The 9,513-nt window shown below is 46.8% G+C and overlaps 1 protein-coding gene across 5 annotated transcripts in view; it reads right to left on the minus strand.

Moving 5' to 3' along the window:
• The window catches only part of cdh16 (cadherin 16, KSP-cadherin), an 85,430-nt gene extending 84,381 nt beyond the window's left edge, over positions 1-1,049 (minus strand). For 2 of the 5 annotated variants that reach the window (XM_072279985.1, XM_072279984.1), the window contains exon 1: positions 888-1,049. The gene's annotated coding sequence lies outside the window, so the exon portion shown is untranslated. Of the gene's footprint in view, positions 1-884 lie in introns of all 5 variants that reach the window. The other 3 variants (XM_072279986.1, XM_072279987.1, XM_072279988.1) reach the window with 3 other exon arrangements.
• Positions 1,050-9,513: the final 8,464 nt, after the last annotated feature.

Raw genomic sequence — 9,513 nt, forward strand, 5'->3', positions numbered from 1 at the left:
AATGAAGAAAAAATACTTCCATGACTTGTCACTTTTCCTCATTCACCCACATCAAAATTCCAAACGCTCAAATTCCAAGGATTTTCCCTGGATTTTGGCAGGCTTCTAAAGGATCAAAGGTCAACTTTATTTGCCGCATACATTTACATGAATTTGGAATTTGCTGTGGTGTGTCAGGCAGTATGCAACAAAAAAATGCAACATTCAACAATTACAAATCATGGATTATATAAAAAAGAATTATATATTAAAAAGTTAGTGAATTAATAAGTTAAAGTACAGATTTGGAATAAAATGTGCATAAATACAAAAATACCAGTGTGTATTTACAATAAAATAGCATTATATACAGTGGTTTAAAGTGTCTTTCGTACATGAGATTAAAAGATAGAGGATCAGATTAACTCCCCGGGGGAAGGAAGTTTTAAGATGCTGTGAAGTTTACTAAGTTAAAATATTTTAAGTTTTAATGACGCCCAGGTCAAGTTCCTGTGTTCAAGTTGTAACAGTGTTTCATTGAATCAGTATCAGAATCAGGTTTCATATTACTGGTATATGTTGTCAGATTTGCTGTTTTGCAACAGCAGTACATTGTAGTACATAATAATTAAAATAATTATAAATTACAATAATAGATATATATTTAAAAATTAAATTAAGCAAGTAGCGCAAAAGGAATGCAAAGAAAAATTGAGTGAGGTATTGCTGTCTGTGCAGAAATCAAGGACATTCCCTTGATCCCTCGCCCGCTCTGTCACGGGCCTTTTCTTACCCCCTTCCCTTTTGTTTTTAGTTTAGATTTAACAGAATGATAGTAATCAAAAACAACTCAAATCAGAGATGATCAAGATACCAGAACTGAAGGAGATCAGAAAAAGTACTCCTACCTGCTCTATTAGTCCGTGTCTCAGTCACGACCACGACGACGAGGAGTCCCCAAGTGCGTGAAAACTTTCTTATAAACAGGAATTTGTTAATGTTTGACTTCTTGTCCCACCCAAGCTGATCTTTCAGTTCCACATGGTAACCAAACTTGTTTCTTTTCGATTATTTCACACCTCCCCTTCCGTTTGTATATTGTTTCACAGTGGAGAGTCTTCGAGAAGAGGGCAGGTTGGATGAGAAATAGAGTTTCAGCCCGACGTAGGGGTATAGGGGGAAGGTAGAGGCAGATGGGCAGGCTAATGTCTTTGACAAAAGACTCAACAGAAGTAGAGCTAGAGGCAGAGAGGTTATGGCTGAATGGAGGGAGATGGCCTGATGAAGAGATATGGGAGATATATGGGAAGAAAGATAAAAAGAATGAAGGATCAATTTTATTTACCAGATATATTTACATTAATTAGGAATTTGCAGATGGTCAAGGCATGACATGCAACAAAAACAACAATTATAAAGATTAAAGAATAATATATTGAAAAACTAATAAAATTAGAGGTTAACGTACAGATATGGAATAAAATGTGCATAAATACATAAATACCAGCATCTATTTACAACCTAAATAGCATTACAAACAATGGCTTAAAGTGTTTACAGTACCGTGTAGAGGCAGGAGCAATAGAGCAGGGTTGGGGGCTAACTAGCTGCCTGGGGGAAGAAGCATTTAAGATGGTGTGAAGTTTTAGTTTTTATTGTATTTTTTTATTGAGATACAGTGCTGAATAAGCCCTTCTGGGCTTTGAGCCACGCCACCTAGCAATCCTCTGATTTAATCTCAACCTAACCATGGGACAATTTACAATGGCCAATAACCTACCAACCAGTATGCCTTTGGACTGTGGGAGGAAACCACAGCACCCGGAGGAAACCCACGCGCAGTCACTGAGAGAACATACAAACTCCTCGCAGGCAGTAGTGGGAAATGAACCCGGGTTGCCTGTACTGAAAAGGGCAGATACAGAGATGGTTGCAGAATGCAGAGAGATAGGCAAGGACACAAGTAGAACTTCCCCATGGATGGTCCCAAGCCTGGCTGTGAAAGGATGAGGCTTGAGAATGGGGCCAGCAACCCTGTCCCGTAAAAACCCAGTACTACATAAACTCCAACAAAAGCTCCAAAGACATTATCCCTGGGAGAAGAAGGATCTTTGATAGGCTGCACCTTGAAAGATTGAGAAGGGCTGGTGAGCCGCTGTCAGTGGCCTCTGCCCCAGCTGAAGGAGGACACCACAGGTACAGAGAATTGGAAAGGGAAGTCAGACAGGACAGAAGACGCCCCCTAATGAGATACAAGTCCCACTGGATTTACTAATATCCTCTGGACATAGAATCAACCATCCTTACCTGCTGTGCTCCGACTGTAACGTGGATGTCCCTTAACGGTGTCCTGCCCTCACTTTTACTGAGACCATGGTGATATTCAGGGGCTCTGCGGCCGCACAGTCTGGAGCAGCGCAGGAGACAGCTCTCCGGCTCTCTCAAGGGCAAAAAAATGGAAATCTATGCTGGCTGTGCGTAGACACCCTCATCCTGTGACGGTTAAAAAAATAAAAGTGAGCTGGAAAAATAAACAAGCATGATCTCAGAAATAGGGAGGGAGGGTGGAAGGCAGATGGGGGTTTGAGAGGCAGAGGGGGGTAGGGAAGAGAGGAGGCATGAGAAAGGGAGAGAGTAGGAATGAGAGGGACCAAAAAGAAGGCTGAGAGAGAGAAGAAGGAGTGGGGAGAGGGAGAGAGGGGAAGAGGGGAGAAAGGGTGAAAGAGAGGATAGGAGGAGTGTTGGAGAGAGGAAGAGGAGATAGGGAAGGGGGAGAAAGGGATAGAGGGACAGCAGAGAGTGAAAAAGAGACAGAGAAAGAGAAATAAAGTCCAAAGTACAGAGTGAGAGAGAGTAAAAGAGGGGCAGAAAAAGCAAAGTGAGAAAGAAAGAGTAAGAAGCAGAGGGAGAGAAACACAGCAGGGAGAGATAGAGAGATAGAAATAGAGGAGTGGGAGAGAGAAAGACAGAGACAGCGAGAAACAGAGAGAGAGAGAGAGAGAGTAAATAAAGGGGGAAGAGAGAGAGATAGAAATAGAGGAGGGGAGATGGGGCGATAGAAACACAGCAGGGAGAGATAGAGTGAGATAAACAGAGGAGGGAGAGAGAGAAAGAGACAGAGAGAGAGTAAATAGAAGTGGGAGAGAGAGGGGGAGAGGGAGGGAGAGAGGGGGAGAGAGAGGGGGAGAGAGGAGAGGGAGGAGAGAGAGAGGAGAGAGAGAGGAGGGGAGAGAGGAGAGAGGGGGAGAGAGAGAGGAGAGAGGGGGAGAGAGAGGGGAGAGAGGGGGAGAGGAGGGGGAGAGGAGAGAGAGAGGAGAGAGAGGGAGACAGGGGGAGAGAGGGGGGAGAGAGGGGGGAGAGAGGGGAGAGAGAGGGGGAGAGGGAGGGGGAGAGAGAGGAGACAGGAGAGAGGGGGGAGAGAGGGGGAGAGAGAGGGGAGAGGGAGGGGGAGAGAGAGAGGAGAGAGAGGGAGAGGGGGGAGAGAGGGGGGAGAGAGAGGGAGAGAGGGGGGAGGGAGAGAGAGAGGAGAGAGAGGGAGAGAAGGGAGAGAGGGGGAAGAGAGGGGGAGAGGGGGGGAGAGGGGGAGAGAGGGGAGAGGGGAAAGAGAGGGGGAGAGAAAGGGGAGGGAGAGGGGGAGGGAGAGAGAGGAGAGGGAAGGGGGGAGAGGGGAGAGAGAGGGGAGAGAGAGAGGGGGAGAGAGAGGAGAGGGGGAGAAAGGGGGATTAAGAGGAGAGAGAGGGAGAGAGGGGGAGAGAGAGGAGAGAGAGGGAGAGAGGGGAGAGAGGAGAGAGAGGGGAGAGAAAGGGGGAGAGGGAGAGAGAGGGGGGAGAGAGAGGAGAGAGAGGGGGAGAGAGAGGAGAGAGGGGAGAGAGAGGGAGAGAAGGGAGGGAGGGGGAGAGAGGGAGAGAGAGGGGGAGAGGGAGAGAGAGGGAGAGAGGGGAGAGAGGAGAGAGAGGGGAGAGAAAGGGGGAGAGGGAGAGAGAGGGGGGAGAGAGAGGAGAGAGAGAGGGGAGAGAGAGGAGAGAGGGGAGAGAGAGGGAGAGAAGGGAGGGAGGGGGAGAGAGAGGGGGGAGAGAGAGGAGAGAGAGAGGGGAGAGAGGGAGAGAGTAGGAGAGAGGGAGGGGGAGAGAGGGGGAGAGAGGGGGAGAGAGAGAGAGAGGGGGGAGAGAGGGAGAGGGGGGAGAGGGGAGAGGGGGGGAGAGGGGGGAGGGGGAGAGGAGAGAGGGGGTAGAGAGAGAGGGGAGGAGGGAGAGGAGAGAGAGAGGGGAAAGAGAGAGAGGGGAGAGAGGGGGAGAGGAGGGAAAGAGGGGGGAGAGTTGGGGGAGAGAGACAGAGAGGGAAAGAAAGGGTTAGAATCAGAATCAGAATCAGGTTTATTATCACCAGCATGCAACGTGAAATTTGTTAACTTAGCAGCAGCAGTTCAATGCAATACATAATCTAGCAGAGAGAGATAAAAATAATAAATAAAATAAAACATAATAATAAATAAACAAAGTAAATCAATTACATATATTGAATAGATTATTTAAAAATGTGCAAAAACAGAAATACCGTATATTAAAAAATGTGAGGTAGTGTCCAATGTCCATTCAGGAATTGGATAGCAGGGGGGAAGAAGCTGTTCCTGAATCACTGAGTGTGTGCCTTCAGGCTTCTGTATCTCCTACCTGATGGTAACAGTGAGAAAAGGGCATGCCGTGGGTGCTGGAGGTCCTTAATAATGGATGCTGCCTTTCTGAGATACTGCTCCCTAAGATGTCCTGGGTATTTTGTAGGCTAGTACCTAAGCTGGAGCTGACTAGATTTACAACCCTGACTAGATTTGCAGCTTCTTTTGGTCCTGTGCAGTAGCCCCTCCCCTCCAATACCAGACAGTGATGCAGCCTGTCAGAATGCTCTCCACGATACATCTATAGAAGTTTTTGAGTGTATTTGTTGACATACAAAATCTCTTCAAACTCCTAATAAGCCACTCTCTTGCCTTCTTTATAACTACATCAATATATTGGGGCCAGGTTAGATCCTCAGAGACCTTGACACCCAGGAACTTGAAACTGCCCAGTCTCTCCACTTCTGATCCCTCTATGAGAATTGGTATGTGTTCCTTCATCTTACCCTTCCCGAAGTCCACACTCAGCTCTTTCATCTTACTGACATTGAGTGCCAGGTTGTTGCTGCGGCACCACTCCACTAGTTGGCATATCTCACTCCCGTACGCCCTCTCGTCACCACCTGAGATTCTACCAACAATGGTTGTAACGTCAGCAAATTTGTAGATGGTGTTTGAGCTATGCCTAGCCACACAGTCATGTGTATACAGAGAATAGAGCAGTGGGCTAAGCACACACCCCTGAGGTGTGCCAGTGTTGATCGTCAGCGAAGAGGATATGTTATCACCAATCCGCACAGACTGTGGTCTTCTGGTTAGGAAGTCGAGGATCCAATTGCAGAGTGAGGAGGTCCTGGATAGTGAGTATAGAGAGCTTGGTAGGAAGTTGAAAAGCAGGACCTCAAGGGTGGTAATCTCAGGATTGCTACCTGTGCTAGGTGCCAGTGAAGGTAGGAATAGGATGCTCTGGAGGATGAACAAGTGGCTGAGGAACTGGTGTAGGGGGCAGGGTTTCAGATTTCGGGATCATTGGGACTTCTTCTGGGGCAGGTGGGACCTGTACAAGAGAGACGGGTTACACTTGAACTACAAGGGGACCAATATCCTTTCAGGGAGGTTTGTTAGTGCTACTGGGGAGGCTTTAAACTAGATTTGCAGGGGGATGGTAACCAGAGTGTCAGAGCTGACAGTGTGGCTGGGGTGAAAATAAATGATGTTAAAAGTTCAAGCAAATCCGCTGATAGGAAGGTTGTGAGTGGTGGTAAAAATCTTCTGAGCTGTATATATTTCAATGCTAGGAGCATTGCGGGGAAGGCGGATGAGTTGAGGGCATGGATTGACACGTGGAATTATGATGTTGTAGCAATTAGTGAAACTTGGCTACAGGAGGGGCAGGACTGGCAGCTTAATATTCCAGGGTTCCGATGTTTCAGATGTGATCGAGGCAGAGGAATAAAAGGTGGGGGAGTAGCATTGCTTGTTAGGGAAAATATTACAGCTGTGCTCAGGCAGGACAGGTTAGAGGGCTTGTCTACTGAGTCCTTATGGGTGGAGCTGAGAAACAGGAAAGATATGGCCACATTAGTGGGATTGTATTACAGACCACCCAATAGTCAACGAGACTTGGAAGAGCAAATCTGCAGAGAGATAGTAGGCAACTGCAGGAAACATAAAGTTGTGGTGGTAAAGGGATTTTAATTTTCCACACATGGATTGGGACTCCCATACTGTTAGGGGTATAGATAGTTTAGAGTTTGTAAAATGAGTTCAGGAAAGTTTTCTAAATCAATATATAGAGGGACCAACTAGAGGGAATGCAATATTGGATCTCCTGTTCGGAAACGAGTTAGGACAAGTGGCGGAAGTCTGTGTAGGGGAGCACTTTGGTTCCAGTGATCATAACACCATTAGTTTCAATTTGATCATGGACAAGGATAGATCTGGTCCTAGGGTTGAGGTTCTGAACTGGAAGAAGGCCAAATTTGAAGAAATGAGAAAGGATCTAAAAAGCGTGGATTGGGACAGGTTGCTGTCTGGCAAAGATGTGATTGGTTGGTGGGAAGCCTTCAAAGGGGAAATTTTGAGAGTGCAGAGTTCGTATGTTCCTGTCAGGATTAAAGGCAAATTGAATAGGAATAAGGAACCTTGGTTCTCAAGGGATATTGCAACTCTGATAAAGAAGAAGAGGGAGTTGTATGAAATGTTTCGGAAACAGGGAGTAAATCAGGTGCTTGAGGAGTATAAGAAGTGCAAGAAAATACTTAAGAAAGTAATCAGGAGGGCTAAAAGAAGACATGAAATTATAGGCCGGTGAGTTTAACATCAGTAGTAGGTAAGTTATTGGAGGGAGTACTAACAGACAGAATCCACAAGCATTTGGATAGACAGGGACTTATTAGGGAGAGTCAACATGGCTTTGTGTGTGGTAGGTCATGTTTGACCAATCTATTGGAGTTTTTCGAGGAGGTTACCAGGAAAGTGGATGAAGGGAAGGCAGTGGATATTGTCTGCATGGATTTCAGTAAGGCCTTTGACAAGGTCCCGCATGGGAGGTTAGTTAGGAAAATTCAGTCGCTAGGTATACATGGAGAGGTGGTAAATTGGATTAGACATTGGCTCAATGGTAGAAGCCAAAGAGTGGTGGTAGAGAATTTCTTCTCTGAGTGGAGGCCTGTGACTAGTGGTGTGCCACAGGGATCAGTGCTGGGTCCATTGTTATTTGTCATCTATATCAATGATCTGGATGATAATGCGGTAAATTGGATCAGCAAATTTGTTGATGATACAAAGATTGGAGGTGTAGTAGACAGTGAGGAAGATTTTCAGAGCCTGCAGAGGGACTTGGACCAGCTGGAAAAATGGGCTGAAAAATGGCAGATGGAGTTTAATACAGACAAGTGTGAGGTATTGCACGTTGGAAGGACAAACCAAGGTAGAACATACAGGGTTAATGGTAGGGCACTGAGGAGTGCAGTAGAACAGAGGGATCTGGGAATACAGATACAAAATTCCCTAAAAGTGGCGTCACAGGTAGATAGGGTCGTAAAGAGAGCTTTTGGTACATTGGCCTTTATTAATCGAAGTATTGAGTATAAGAGCTGGAATGTTATGATGAGGTTGTATAAGGCATTGGTGAGGCCGAATCTGGAGTATTGTGTTCAGTTTTGGACACCAAATTACAGGAAGGATATTAATAAGGTTGAAAGAGTGCAGAGAAGGCTTACAAGGATGTTGCCGGGACTTGAGAAACTCAGTTACAGAGAAAGGTTGAATAGGTTAGGACTTTATTCCCTGGAGCGTAGAAGAATGAGGGGAGATTTGATAGAGGTATATAAAATTATGATGGATATAAATAGAGTGAATGCAAGCAGGCTTTTTCCACTGAGGCAAGGGGAGAAAAAAACCAGAGGACATGGGTTAAGGGAGAGGGGGGAAAAGTTTAAAGGGAACATTAGGGGGGGCTTCCTCACACAGAGAGTGGTGGGAGTATGGAATGAGCTGCCAGATGAGGTGGTAAATGCAGGTTCTTTTTTAACATTTAAGAATAAATTGGACAGATACATGGATGGGAGGTGTATGGAGGGATATGGTCCGTGTGCAGGTCAGTGGGACTAGGCAGAAAATGGTTCAGCACAGCCAAGAAGGGCCAAAAGGCCTGTTTCTGTGCTGTAGTTTAGTTTTCTATGGAGGTACAGAGGCCCAGGTTCTGCAACTTCTCAGTCAGGATTGTGGGATTGATGGTATTAAATGCTGAGCTATAGTTGATGAACAGCATCCTGACATGGGTGTTTGTGTTGTCCAGGTCTAAAGCCGTGGAGAGAGCCATTGAGATTGCATCTGCCATTGACCTATTGTGGCGATAGGCAAATTGCAATGGGTCCTGGTCCTTGCTGAGGCAGGAGTTCAGTCTACCCATGATCAACCGCTCAAAGCATTTCATCACTGTCGATGTGAGTGCTACCAGGCGATAGTCATTAACGCAGCCTACATTACTCTTCTTTGGCACTGGTATGATTGTTGCCTTTTTGAAGCAAGTGGGAGCTTCCACCCATAGTAGAGAGAGAAAGAAAAGAGAGAGGGGGGAAGAGGAGGAGGGTGAGAGAGGAGGGGGGAGAGAGAGGGAGAAAGAGAGAGGGGGAGGAGAGAGAGGAGGGGAGAGGGAGGGTGAGAGAGGGAGGGGGTGAGATAGAGAGAGAGAGAGAGAGAGAGAGATACAGAGAGAGACAGAGAGTAAAGAGTGCTATGTACTGAGGAAGTGCTGGCCAGGGCACTAAGGACAACAGACCTGCCCTTGGTAAGATAGTGTCTGTGGGATCCATTAGATCTGCCGTAGACTGACTGGACTCATCTCCCACCCATGAAAGGGGTTGGTATGCGGTCATAATATACGGATCATCCTCAAGCGACGAACTAGCACATCAGGGTGTTGGATGTGCTGCTGTTGTTTAAGATCATTACCAGTGATTCCAATCAGGACCACCAAATTTACCAGGATGGCCCTGGGCAAAGATAACCAAGGAGTGTGGGGCTCACACTTTTCCCCAGTGTGAGGGAGCTGGATTAATATCAGTGGGGATACAGTCAGTGACACAGGGTACTGGGGGAGAGGGGTCACTGTGGGACGGTATGGAGGGAGCTGGATTAACGTCAGTGGGGATACAGTCAATGACACTGGATGCTGTGGGAAAGGGGTCACTGCAGGACGGTGTCGGGGGATGGGGGTGGATTAATGTCAGTGGGGATACAGTCAGTAACAGGGCACTGGGGGAGAGGGGTCACTGCGGGACAGTGTGGAGGGATGGGGGTGGATTAATGTCAGTGGGGATACAGTCAGTGACACAGGGCACGGGGAGAGAGGTCACTGCGGGACGGTGTGAGGGAGCTGGATTAATGTCAGTGGGGATACAGTCAGTGACACTGGA

This window comes from Mobula birostris, chromosome 15 (genome assembly GCF_030028105.1).
Source record: "Mobula birostris isolate sMobBir1 chromosome 15, sMobBir1.hap1, whole genome shotgun sequence".
NCBI lineage: Eukaryota > Metazoa > Chordata > Chondrichthyes > Myliobatiformes > Myliobatidae > Mobula > Mobula birostris.